Genomic DNA, 12,519 nt, shown 5'->3' on the forward strand with positions numbered 1-12,519 from the left:
TGGGTTTGTCTTGGCATGTGTACCCTGACCCAGTCGCGTCCCCCTGGGCGCTGGGCGGACGTGTCTGGCCGGCCACGGTGTACAGGCGGCGCCGACAGGCTGGGACACGTAAGGAGCTGGTACCAGTCATCTGACACGTGTGGAGCCGGTCGAACACGTCAGTGACGGGTGCGCCGAACCGTCTGACCCACCGGCTGACCTTGAGACATTACGGTCCGGGGATCTACGCTTGCACAACTCCAAAAGTGGCCGGAGGCCCTGGCTGACGCATCGGAACGCGCACGTGATGGGTGCAGTCCGACCTCGTGTTAAGATTTATAAGGCCGACGACACACTTTGACTAAGAAAGGCCATAGGTGGTGTCTTCCCTGATCCCGGCCCTATGGGGTCAGTCGTAGCAGCTCCCTCTGATCCCAGCCCAGGAAGGACGGTGGTGGCGGCTCCCTTTGATCCCAGCCCGGGAAGGTCAGTGGTGACGGCTCCCTCTGATCCCAGCCCAGGAAGGTCAGTGGTGGCGGCTCCCTCTGATCCCGGCCCGGGAAGGCCAGTGGTGGCGGCTCCCTCTGATCCCGCACCGGGAAGGTCAGTGGTGGCGGCTCCCTCTGATCCCGGCCCGGGAAGGTCAGTGGTGGCGGCTCTCTCTGATCCCAGCCCGGGAAGGTCAGTGGTGGCGGCTCCCTCTGATCCCAGCCCGGGAAGGTCAGTGGTGGCGGTTCCCTCGGATCCCAGCCCGGTCACGTTCGGGCAGTAGGCGCTCGGAATACGGCTGTCTGGCGCGATTTCAAACGATCGGGTCTTGACTTTACACGCGACTGGAAGATATGTTCAGGGATGGATAGCGCTAGCGTGGAGAAACCTCCTCAAAAGACAAGTGGGGCAAGCTTTATCGTGACGTTTCTAGCCCTGCGGGACAAAAGGCGCGAGCACTTGGCTTGCGTAACGCCCGAAGTTGTTATCCTCTAGATTATCTGGTGTGTTAAGCTGCAAAACACTTGTCATTGGTACGCTTAAGGTTATTATCAAAGGGTGCATAATTTAAACACACTTGAAAATTTCCAGCACTGTAGCGCTTAGCACACCAGCAACGACAAAAAAATAACAGATCCACCTAGGGCCGCATAGATTCGACGCGACAATCTCGAGGCCAGAGAAAGACACACACCATATATATATATATATATATATATATATATATATATATATATATATATATCTCTCTCTCTCTCTCTCTCTCTCTCTCTCTCTCTCTCTCTCCTCTCTCTCCCTCCCTCTCTCTCTCCTCTCTCTCTCTCTCTCTCTCTTCTCCTCTCTCTCTCTCTCTCTCTCCGTCTATTTTGACTGATGGATGTAGTGGTATCGGGTGATTTTGAAAAATATTATCAGATCGAGAAAGGACGCTCATGCTGGGTCACTGGACGACTATCGTCAGGATCGCCGCACTTTGGCCTGTGGAGGCCCACGCATCGGTCTCCAGCTTATCAAAACATGGCCCAGGAATGTCTCCAAGACCGTTCACTACAATGGCTCGTGAATGGCGGCCATTGTCGCCTCTCTGGGACGGCGTTGCGCTCTAGATCCCCGCGTGTCGGACCTCCTTGTCTTGCACGCCCATCCACAGAGTGGTGCTCTGAAAGGTGACCCTTCGCCTGACATCTGGCGCCCTCGGACAGTACGGCGGCGATCGGGTCGCGTGCTTATCCTAACGATCGGAGGGAGTCGGGCACCATTAGCGCATTATCGACCCTCCCGCGAGCTGACGGCTACAATGGCCCTGTCATGCCCACACTGCTGGACGCAGCTGATACAACCCACCGATACCTATTTGTATTTCTCTGAGTGGTAGTTGCGCTTTGGGCACCAAACGTTCGCCTAGCTAAAAATGATTGTTCGAGACATACCACATCATTTCTATCATCGCAGTGCTGCCCACGGGTATAACGGAGACTGTTCATGGAGGTTTAGTCTGGCTCCACTTTTAACCCGTTTGTTTTCATCAGCGAGAAGGCCGTGGCGGGAGCCGATTATAGGAGCAGGCAGCATCCGCTCCCCTCTCAGCCATGCGGCCACTCGGACACCTGGCAGAATAATCATGGACCTGCATCACCCCTTCCCGTTACTCTGGCACCACCTTTTCTATCACCGGGAAAGGAGATCTCATGCCGGTCTGGTGCCGTACACCAGATCCCGGTAGCGGTCTGGTCGCCTCTCCGACACAGACAGCGCATTCGCATCCAGCAGTTACCACCTGATGGGGAACCAACCGGTCGTCATGGTTCCTCACCGCGTGCATATGGAGCGTGGTTTCAGCCCCAATCAGCGCACGCGTCGATGGTCGCCACCTGCTCTGGCGCGGCGCTCGCAACGGGCCGGATCCACCCGGCGCCCTGCGCGCGCCGCGTCGGCCCATCCGAGAGGCAGCGAGGCAGACTCCGAGCGGCCGCCGCCGGGCCGCCGGGCCGCGCCAGGACCATAAACGGCGACCGGCCGGCCGCCGATGGCCGTATTAGCGGCCGCCCGGCCGAGGCGGTCGTTTGGTGACGACGTACGGTCGCCGTCGGGCCGAGAAGAGCCACCGTCGCCGCCGACGGACCGACGGCGGACGCGGCGGGCGGCGGCGTGTCCGCACCGCCGTCCGGATGACCAGTCGAACAGCGCTGGAGCGGACGCGGCGAATACCGAGCGGCAGCCGTCAATGGTGGCTGGTGATGGCGCCGGTAACGCGGGAGAGCGCCTGTCGGAGCGCTGACTCTGATGGCAGCGGAGGCAGCGGCCCGGTGACTTCGAGCGCCGGGATGGCGCGGTCCGGCTCAGCTCGGTTCAGCTGGGCTCCGGGACTGACCAGCGGCCCGGACAGGCTCAAGTTCCGGGACTGACCGGTGGCCCGGACAAGCTTGGCTCCGGGGCTGACCGGCGGCCCGGACAGGCTCGGCTTCGGGGCTGACCGGTGGCCCGGACAGGCTCGGCTCCGGGGCTGACCGGCGGCCCGGACAGGCTCGGCTATGGGGCTGACCGGCGGCCCGGACAGGCTCGGCTCCGGGGCTGACCGGCGGCCCGGACAGGCTCGGCTATGGGGCTGACCGGCGGCCCGGACAGGCTCGGCTAACACCGCGGACAGACCGCTCCGTCCCCATGCGATGCTCAGCGGATTCCTGGACACGGCCGAGCGCTTATTCAGAGTCGCCAGACCGCGGGGATTGTTATCAGCATGTTAACGCCATGTACATCCGAGTTAAGCCCCAGACATGAGACCCCGATTTAAAACAACGCGGACGAGTCAGGCCGGGATGAACGGGAATGGCGCGACTGCTCAGGACCGCTGCTGGTATTGTTTGGACCCGGCATGAGCCGCACGCGAGGCGCGATCACCGGGAGCCGTCGTCACCCTGGTAGCTTGGCACCAGACCTGCGCAGTGCCTGTCTTGTGTCAGACCACGCGTGAACTGCACGACATTTGATCACCTGTCCATTTTACCATCCTACTGGCTTGACATCACACCAGCGCTCGACTCCGCGCAAATCCATCCCCCTCCACATGCCGCGTATGTTGATACCAGCTAAACGGAGAGAAACTCGGGGCAGTTCGAGTCGACGCGGATGCGGACTGAGGAAGACAGCTCTGATTCAACACCCTGACCCAGAACAGGAACTGATCGCTAGGAAGTTTGGGATTCGATAATAGTGGAGTCAGTTTCAGCGATGAATGCTTTGATGTAACGAGGGACGTATCCATGCCACATGCCTATTGTGACATAACACTGCATGAAAAGCAAAGGGTCCCTAGCGATCTCGTCTAACGAAACGTCCAGAGCCAAAATAAGCTGTTGAGCTGGAGTGGCATAACTGGTTGGTGTGTTCCGGATGTCGGCAACTAACCCCGCTTAAAACGCCCTCCCCCCCCCCCCCCCCGATTCCAATAATATGTCAAACATTGGGAATGCAATGCATAAGCGCCAATATTGAACATTATATTTTTTTTCCATATGGCCCATTTACAGTATCCAAGGATTCACAAAACGCATTTAAGAACTACTTGCTCGGTAATGTTTCGACGCGTTTTGATTTCAGCCACATCCTGTAGCTCAAGTTTGACTCCTATTCAAAGAAAGTTTCCAAGGAAGGCTTTTGATGTTTGTTCTTCTTGCAGACGGCTCATTTCGAAGCGAATTTCAACTCCATCGAAAATCAGGCATGACTTTGCTTTGGTCTCAACTGCTAAACTGCATTGAGAAGGCTTAGGCACACTTTGACTTGCCCGTCACGGAGTGACTTGCATACAGGTGGGTGAGACTGACCAACAGCAACGACGGTCGCCAGCAGTCAGTGTTCTGGCGCCATGATGGCCACTCCAAAGGGTACTGACCTAACGTTAGCCAGGTGTTACGGAGCGAGTAGGGTGTTCAACATACATCCCACATATTCGATTGCATTTCCGTCGGCCATCATGTCGCACTGCGTTTGGGGCTAAGCGCTTCACTCTAGACATTTACGCCCGTAAATATTCACACATCACGGAATGCATAGATGAGCTTTGATGACATGTCTTTTCGCAAGACCTTTCTTGCAGCGAGTCATGACCTCTGCGATGGCCATCGGGTTTATACACACGTGGGTGATCAGAACCCCTTGCATGAAGCCTTGCTGTCATGATCATTGACATCGAAGCCGAATTTAATACGCGCTGGGTGGGATGGGAAACAATTTTAACCTCCGAAGGTTCTTGTAGAATGATTGAAATGTAAACTGTGCTCACCTGTTGGCAACTGAAAGCAAATCGCTTGGTGTGAAAAATTAGATATAACTTATAGAGTCGCTGGATTATGGCAGATGAAAGCCAGGCTTTCATCTGCTTGATTGTTATGACTTGGTTCCTTAGAAATGGCCCTCGCTTTAAGCGAGGGCCATTTCTAAGGAACCGTTGAGTCTGATGCGGTAACGGAATGCTAGACGATGCCAAACATATCTGGGATAGCTTCTTGCGCAATACACCAACTGAATCTAAAATGAACAAACGTCATTGGCCGACAGTGGGGTATGAAGGTCACACGAGGTCAAAACTAACCTTTTACTCGAGGGGCTTGTTTTACTCGAGGGGCTGCATTAAAGGACAACTCTTGTTGCTCCTTTCGAATTTATGATTGACAGCGACCGCAACAGACATACTCCATAGCCTTTTAAAGGTCAGATAAGGTCACTGAACTAATATGACCCGGGTCAGCATTTTGTTTAGAGGCATAGCGCATAGCGAAATTCCTGGCGTCGATTTGAATGGAAAGAATATCAGCAATTTCATAGGTTTTTGGTCACCTTATGAGCTAAGAACCTGGAATTGTGGCATGAGTTAGTTCATACCAAAGCTAGCCCACCCTTCAAATTTAGCTTTTCTAGCTATCTTATCTTCCGAGGTCTAACTGGGTCAACCCCCCCCCCCCTCCCCTGAGCGGATGGTATTTAACCGGCCAACTGGACGCGTGTTAAGGCGTATCGGCTGTTTTGTTGTGCTCAGCGATAGGTTTTCCGTCGTGACGCGTCATTCGCTTTTGAGTGTTCCAGTGATATACAGCACTTATCTTATATCTTAACAATCTAATGATGTATGATTTTGACACTACCTGATTTCGGTTTTAGTGGACTTCGTGACCTGACGCAAACTGAGCCCGATTTTACGCAGACCAGAGGGGTCGGGTTCCCAAGCTCAACGACCGGGGCGGATCGGCAGGACGACGCACGTGCGCTCAGGTGCCGACAGGCTGGTCCGGGGATGGCCGCGCCCACAGATGGCCGCCCTTATCCGAATTGGCGCGGTCTATCTCAGAACAAACGGCGCACGCACTTTCGGCGTGGGCGCGCGCGTGCGTCCCGGATAGCAAAGCGTAGCCAGCTCCGATAGACGGCAGCGGACAGGGCCACCAACACCACGACAAAGAAATTCCTGGCACCTTCTGAGCGGTGCTCGGGCAGCGCGGGGCGGATCACCCTCGTGTGGTCTTCCCATGAGACTTCACGGTGGTGCACGACCCGACCAGGGCAGACGATGTGCTGCCCCGCTCCCCCCCCCCCCTCCCGGAGGGACCCGAGGTGCTGCCCCGCTCCCCCCCCCCCCCGCGGAGGGACCCGATGTCCTGTCCCGCTCCCACCACAAATATCCAGCCCGGATAACGTGTAATGTTGGAATAATGAGAAGCCAGGCGAGGCAAAAGTCAGTCGTCGTACGACGCAGCTACACGTACTTCATGGGTACTGGGCCTACAGCATGGACTGGGCGTATGCCCAGATGGGATGATCTATTTGCGGCATTGATCCGGTCACAGGTGCCACATAAATGGTTCATGCGCGACTGTGGACCAAGGTAGTAACACCTGGCATCCACGGCGCCGTGACATGCGACAGCGTGGTAGTTTATGGACCAAACTACAAGACAGCAGCATGAGGTGCCCGCATAGCTGATCGCCGTCGGCTGCAAAATGTGCACTTGGATTGCACACATCGATCTGGTCTCATGTTAACTTCTGAGCAGGTGTGGCGGCCGATGAATTTAGGTTATTCATTTGTGCGTATTAAATAGTTTTCAAATGGACCTGCTATGTGGCGATGTCCCTGGGCGAGGCGGCACAATGGCAGCTGGTGCCTGCTCCTGTGTGTGCCTGCTCCTGCACAGCCGTGCATGTATGCCTGCTATGTGGCGACGTACCTAGGCGAGGCGGCACAATGGCAGCTGGTGATGAGTGCCTGCTCCTGCACGGCCGTGTATGTGTGCCAGCAATTTGGTGGCATGTGCCGGGACCAATGTGTCTTGCCAAATGAGCGGAATTCAAGTCACATGCCCTAGGATGACAAACGCTCCCTGTGCTATGCGTAACGCTGGAGGATTGGAGCTTTTTACTGAGACATATTCCGCTTTCCCACCACCCGCACAGCTTCGGGCACCACTTCGCTTCGGACAGCGACTGGAGCACGACTATCGACTACGAATGGGAAATCATTGGGGAAGCAATCATTGGGCGATGACGCTCCGAAACTCGGCCACGATTAGCGGGTTACGCGATTAGTTTGCCACAACGGCGAGAAACCAATCTACCAAAGAGCCACTTCCGGTTTGACTTGCAAATTATGGCTGACCGTTGCAATTTGCACGCAGTAAAATACACAGCAGTTTGCGATCATCAGACCCCAACATCGATGAAAGTCACACTGATCTATACGAGCGGGATGTAGCCACGTGGAGCCGGTGCGGCGGCCAGCGCACGGCTCTGTAACCCACCTCGCGTCCGTGTGTCGGGTCGGGCCGGTGCGCGGACGTCCACACCTGCCGTCTACCGGCGCCGCACTGCGCCGGTGCTGCCGCCGCCGCCGCCGCCGCCGCCGCCGCCCCCTGACGTCACAGCGCGCGGCGCCGCCGGCGCTGGCTGCTGACCCACGCGACGACTGCTGATGTCAGCCCCCTCCCCTGGCCGGTTGGTGACGTCACACACGTGTCAGGGGCGGCGCCGACCGCACGGGGTGAGGTCATGCACAGAACGCATGGGAGGTATGTGAGGCGCGGGCTGGTTTGGTTGCGCCCACACTGCTGCTGACTGCCACACCACGTCACTCACGGCGTTCGCCGTGGGTGACGAATATGTGTGGGCTGTGTGGCACGTGCCGGAACGGGAAACAGTCTCCTCTTTACGACCGTGCGAAACCAATGATCTGAAAATGCCGGATCTCATCCCGATAGATGGCGGTCCAAAAAGGCCAGAGGTAAGCCGTTACAAATGCAAGAATGCGGAAAAGGCAAGCGGCGACCCTGCGTATGCACCACTCTTGTCGGTACACACGCACTGGTGTGGGCTGCGCTCCGACATTATCAGGTCAAGCGTAAGTGCATTACCACCATTTGCCGGTAATGATTCTGTACCAGCTGCCGATACCCGGGTGCGAACGCCTGATATTTCTATGGCTTATCCAAGGGTTTGTGCAGGCTTTTGTTGGTAGACACTGTCATGGACGTAACCACCAGTATGTTTGGTGGGATCTGGGCCCCAATAGTTGCAGGGAACATGGAACTATATTTGTGTTTTGGCAATGTGAAATACCCCGAAACCAAATATGGACAGACAACAGTGCCATAAGGCGTTGTAACTACCATGGCAACTACTCTGAAGATACCGTTTCGTACAGGCCAGGCGCGTTAGGCCAGCTGCGCTATACATAATGCATATCCTGTCCTCTGCAGAGCCAAGCAAATTGACAGAGGGCATGCTCGCAACGCCTCATCCATCCCTTCAGCGCCGTATACCAATACACAAGTCTGCATGAGGATGGCCATGAAAGCAACAGCTGCCAGCAGCTGCGTGTAGACAAATCTTAACCGCCTCACCATCAACTGGCGTTGCAAATAAACTCTGGCTGCAAGATACAACATTCAGAATTGATTTGTATGGATCAATTTAGATTTCTGTGTTGGTCATAATAACGCTGTATTTCTCGAAAGCAATATCCTCAGAGACCTTCAGCCCGGACAGCCTTAATGTGCTGGCATTCAACACTGTGATCCCGTAAGAGCTCATGAGCTTGGACTCGTGCTTAAAATCTTAAGAACACTGGTTTTGGTATGAACCTATGACGCACGCACGGTGGGAAAGGTGAACTTGGAACCCGGAAACAAATTGAAGACATCAGCATTTGTGGTTGAACCCGTGCTCGGTCTCCTCTTGACACTTGTCGATTTTTAGCTGCTGCCTGCTTAGTCGAAGGCATCTTTCTGCAATTTTAGATATTCAGTCGCGCTTAGCAAAGCTATCACATTCGCTCAGTGCCCACTCTGCCACCTGTACCGATTAAAGCGATTCTGCTGCCACCTATCGTTGCCTGTGCAGGCTCGAGAATGTTAGCCTGCGTACCCTGAACCCGTAAATGCACCCCAACTGTTCCTGCCCCGACTCTTAGGCGTTGTTGTCCAGGTACGCTCATAACGCTGTTCAAAACTAATATCAGACGCTTGACAGTCCCGATGTTCATGCGAGGACACGCGGTCATGGGCGATAAAACGGTGACATAATAAGATAGCCAGCTTCCAAGATCACGGGAAATGACACAGCCCAAGTCACCCCAGAGCCTCAAGCACTCCTGAAAGTTTAAAGCTGATGTCACTTTAGGGCTCTCTAAACATAAGCCCAATCATTCCTCATGGCATCAAGAACCAACTGGTGTGTTATCTGCCTGCTGAAAGTAAAGACTCATGAGAGGCCCTAAAACGCTGTGCGGTGGCACTGTGCTTTCAGGTACGCCAGGGGCGCAGCCAGAGCCTTGACAAGGGGGGCACAGGGTTGACAAAGGATCCCCTGACAGTGAAATGGCCCCCATCCGCCCAAAATTGCCGGATATGACGTATCTACATATACATATACTTTACGTATATATATATATATATATATATATATATATATATATATATATATACATTTATATACATATAAATTACTTGTATTTGCCCTCTAGAACTAGGACGTACGCCAGACGCTACCGCGAGATCAACTCTGCTTTTACATTTATGATAAATAAACCGACAAAATCACGCGTTAAATGACTGGACGAAATACATCACCGGCGCTCGTCACTTTACAATGGTCCAGTGGACTGTTGTTTGATTTGCGGTTGCTTTGTCTAAACGATAGTGGTTTTAGACCGAAAATCGAAGAAATACACGCGCACAGACACGCACTTTTTATTCACCACATAACACATGCATACATACCTGCATAATCCATATATGTGTACATGCACACGTACATACAAACATGATATGCATACATATGTATATACATGAACAACATCAATGATGACTCAACACAAAGAACAAATGAACATTTGCAAAACCAAACAGAACACCACAAAAGCATACAAATTTGGGCACTCTTATCCAGGCTACCAAGGCGCCCTTAGGTCACTGGGTAGCACGCAATCCTCCAACCCCGTTAAGATGGTGCCCATCGGGAGGGTCCTAACTATTTACAATCAAATTTGTATAAGCCCCTGGTCATGCCCCCGAACCGACCGGCACGTAGCCGGCCGGGGGCAGAGGGCAGCCGGGGGTGCCCACCACTCCGCCCGCTGGAGTGGCGGGCAGAGGCATCCGGGGGGGGGGAGGCCCTGTGGCCGGCCTTCTCCGCCCGGGGGTCCACACAACCGCCGCCTCTCCCTGAACGGCAGCCGCCAGCCGCCCCCGGCGTTACCGGATGGTGCGCCCGGGGGGCCTTCTTCACCCGCCGACCTGGCAGGATGAAGGTTGGCCTAAGGGCAATTCTTCCTAGGAACTGCTGCGCCGACCGGGTATCGATACTCCAGCCCGGACGCGCGGCCAGAAAGTCTCGTGCTCTTGCAGTCTTACTCTTGGCTCCAGACTTCCCGATCCCCTTGGCTTTCGCCAGATCCAATGTCGCGAGTTCTCCTGGCGTCCATGGCCGCCCGATGCGGTGGTGCCCCTTGGCGGGGTCAAGGAGCCGCTTCACCGCTGCAAGGGCGCAGACTCTCATCGGATGAGGCCCGACTCCGTCTCTATGTTTTCAAATCCGGTCTCGTCCGCGAGCTGCCCATGATAACTGCAACCCGGAATCTCTGTTGTCTCCGGGCCTTGGGCGCGCGCTGGGGCTTTGTCGCTAACTGGGTCCGGCAGGTGCGCTGGCTCGGCAGGGGCCGGGGGCTCCGGCTCATGCTCCTCATGAACCGATGACGCCCCCCCCCCCCCCCTCCATTCGCTCCACCGCACAGGTCGTGCCTGGCTTCTCGAATCGGTGTCCGTCCTTGTCACCCGAGTCCTCACTCGAACTTGATACACTGTAGTGTCTGTTGGCAGACTTGAGGATTGCCGGCTGCACTGCGTGGGGTCTTCTGCCGTCCTCCATCACGTCGTAGTAGCGCATAGCCGTGCTAAGACTATAACAGCGGTAACGTGCTGCCTGATTGCAGTTTCTTCCCTCCAGCGCACCCTTGACGTCAAGCGAATGCGTCAGGTCCACACGGTGCCGGCGGCCACGGTTGCCGCGCATAAGCTTCGGGTAGTCCAGGTGGGCGATGGAGGGGATGTCAAATTTCAGGAATTTCTCATCGTACATGCTGAGTTTAGGCAGGAGTCTTTCGTCCGACTCCCCCTCGTGCAGCGGGTGGTGGGGTAGGGGGATCATGTAGAAGGACATCGCACGGTAAAGCCGCGTGGAGATGACATTGCTGACAGCGCGATACACGTGCTTTGTTTTCCCACCCGCGTGGCTTATGGTGTAGTGGTTTCCCACTTTGTGGGCGTTAGAAAACTCTGGCACCCTGACGTAGCGGAACACACCTGATCTTGTCCCTGATGGTGTGGTGGTGATTTGGTTTTTAAGGGCGCGTCGGCATCAGGGCCATTTTGCGCCCACTCGAAGACGGTTATCTACCTCTGCGACGACGCGATAAGTATGTTGTCAGCTAATAACAGGTAGTATCACTGGCGCACTTACACTGAGGGGTGAGTGAAAATAACGTCAAAGTCAATGTGTGCTAAAAATGCGAGTATATCTCCAAGATCACCACATGGGTCCCGACCGAGTAACCGATGAAGGGGCGCAGGAGGAAAAAATCGTCGCCTCTCCGTCTCAAGGCGCCGGCATGAGACGAGCACATGTTCAACAGACAACCCGGTCCCCGCATCTATCACACCGTGGCACATCCCTACGCGTCAAGTAAAACGAGTGTGTTACATATGTATGACCCAACCGGAGCCTACAAAGGGCGACTTCCTGGAAGCGGCTTCGGCAATGGGAGGATTCCCAATCACCCAGTTGGGGCTTGATTTCCCTGAAAGCGTGAACATGTTGGTCGAACATGGCTGCCACGTATTGCGGACGTATTTGGAAATGACTGTCTTCAGATCTCGAGCGGGTACATAAATTGGTATTGGGTTTCTCTCACACGCCGCAGCTTTCGCTGCGGCGTCGGCTTTTTCATTTCCCATTATTCCTATGTGGCTGGGGATCCACATAAATGTGATACGGCGGGAAGTGTCGTCCAGCCATTCCAGTTCCTCCCAAATTGAGCGCGTCAAAAATGAGTGGTCACGTACCAACGCCGTCGGGTCTAATGATAAAAGTGCACTACGTGAGTCGGTCAAAATGACTACATCCCTTTCAGGACGACAAGCAACGTACTGAAGCGCTGCTAAAATAGCAAACAGTTCTGAGGAAAAAACTGACAGGTGCTGCGGAAGGCATAGACCTACGGTATGGTCACCGCAAACAAATGCGCAACCCGTTCCTGTTGAGCCCTTGGACCCATCGGTAAATATTTGTAATGAGTTCGCGTATTGTGAGATCTGTTCCAACTAATGCGTGAGGAACTCTCGTGGTGAAGTGCCATTTTTAAGATGCTGACAGAGTTCCAAATCATACTTAATACTCAGACGTCTCCACGGAGCTGGGTCCCGCAGAGTGTGCGGGGCAATGTCATCCAGCGTAATAAGCGACTCGTCTAGCCAGTCCCGGACGCGCAGGCACATCGGCCGCGATGACG

General features: G+C 54.8%; 1 protein-coding gene across 1 annotated transcript in view; it reads right to left on the minus strand.

The window, feature by feature from the left end:
• LOC119098632 (connectin) overlaps positions 1 to 7,334 on the minus strand; it is a gene marked incomplete at its 3' end in the record, with an annotated part of 37,579 nt that extends 30,245 nt beyond the window's left edge. Inside the window, 1 exon segment of the mRNA XM_037221602.1 lies at positions 7,259 to 7,334.
• Positions 7,335 to 12,519: the final 5,185 nt, after the last annotated feature.

This window comes from Pollicipes pollicipes, unplaced genomic scaffold, assembly GCF_011947565.3.
Source record: "Pollicipes pollicipes isolate AB1234 unplaced genomic scaffold, Ppol_2.1 Scaffold_4740;HRSCAF=5597_pilon_pilon_pilon, whole genome shotgun sequence".
In the NCBI taxonomy this organism is placed as follows: domain Eukaryota; kingdom Metazoa; phylum Arthropoda; class Thecostraca; order Pollicipedomorpha; family Pollicipedidae; genus Pollicipes; species Pollicipes pollicipes.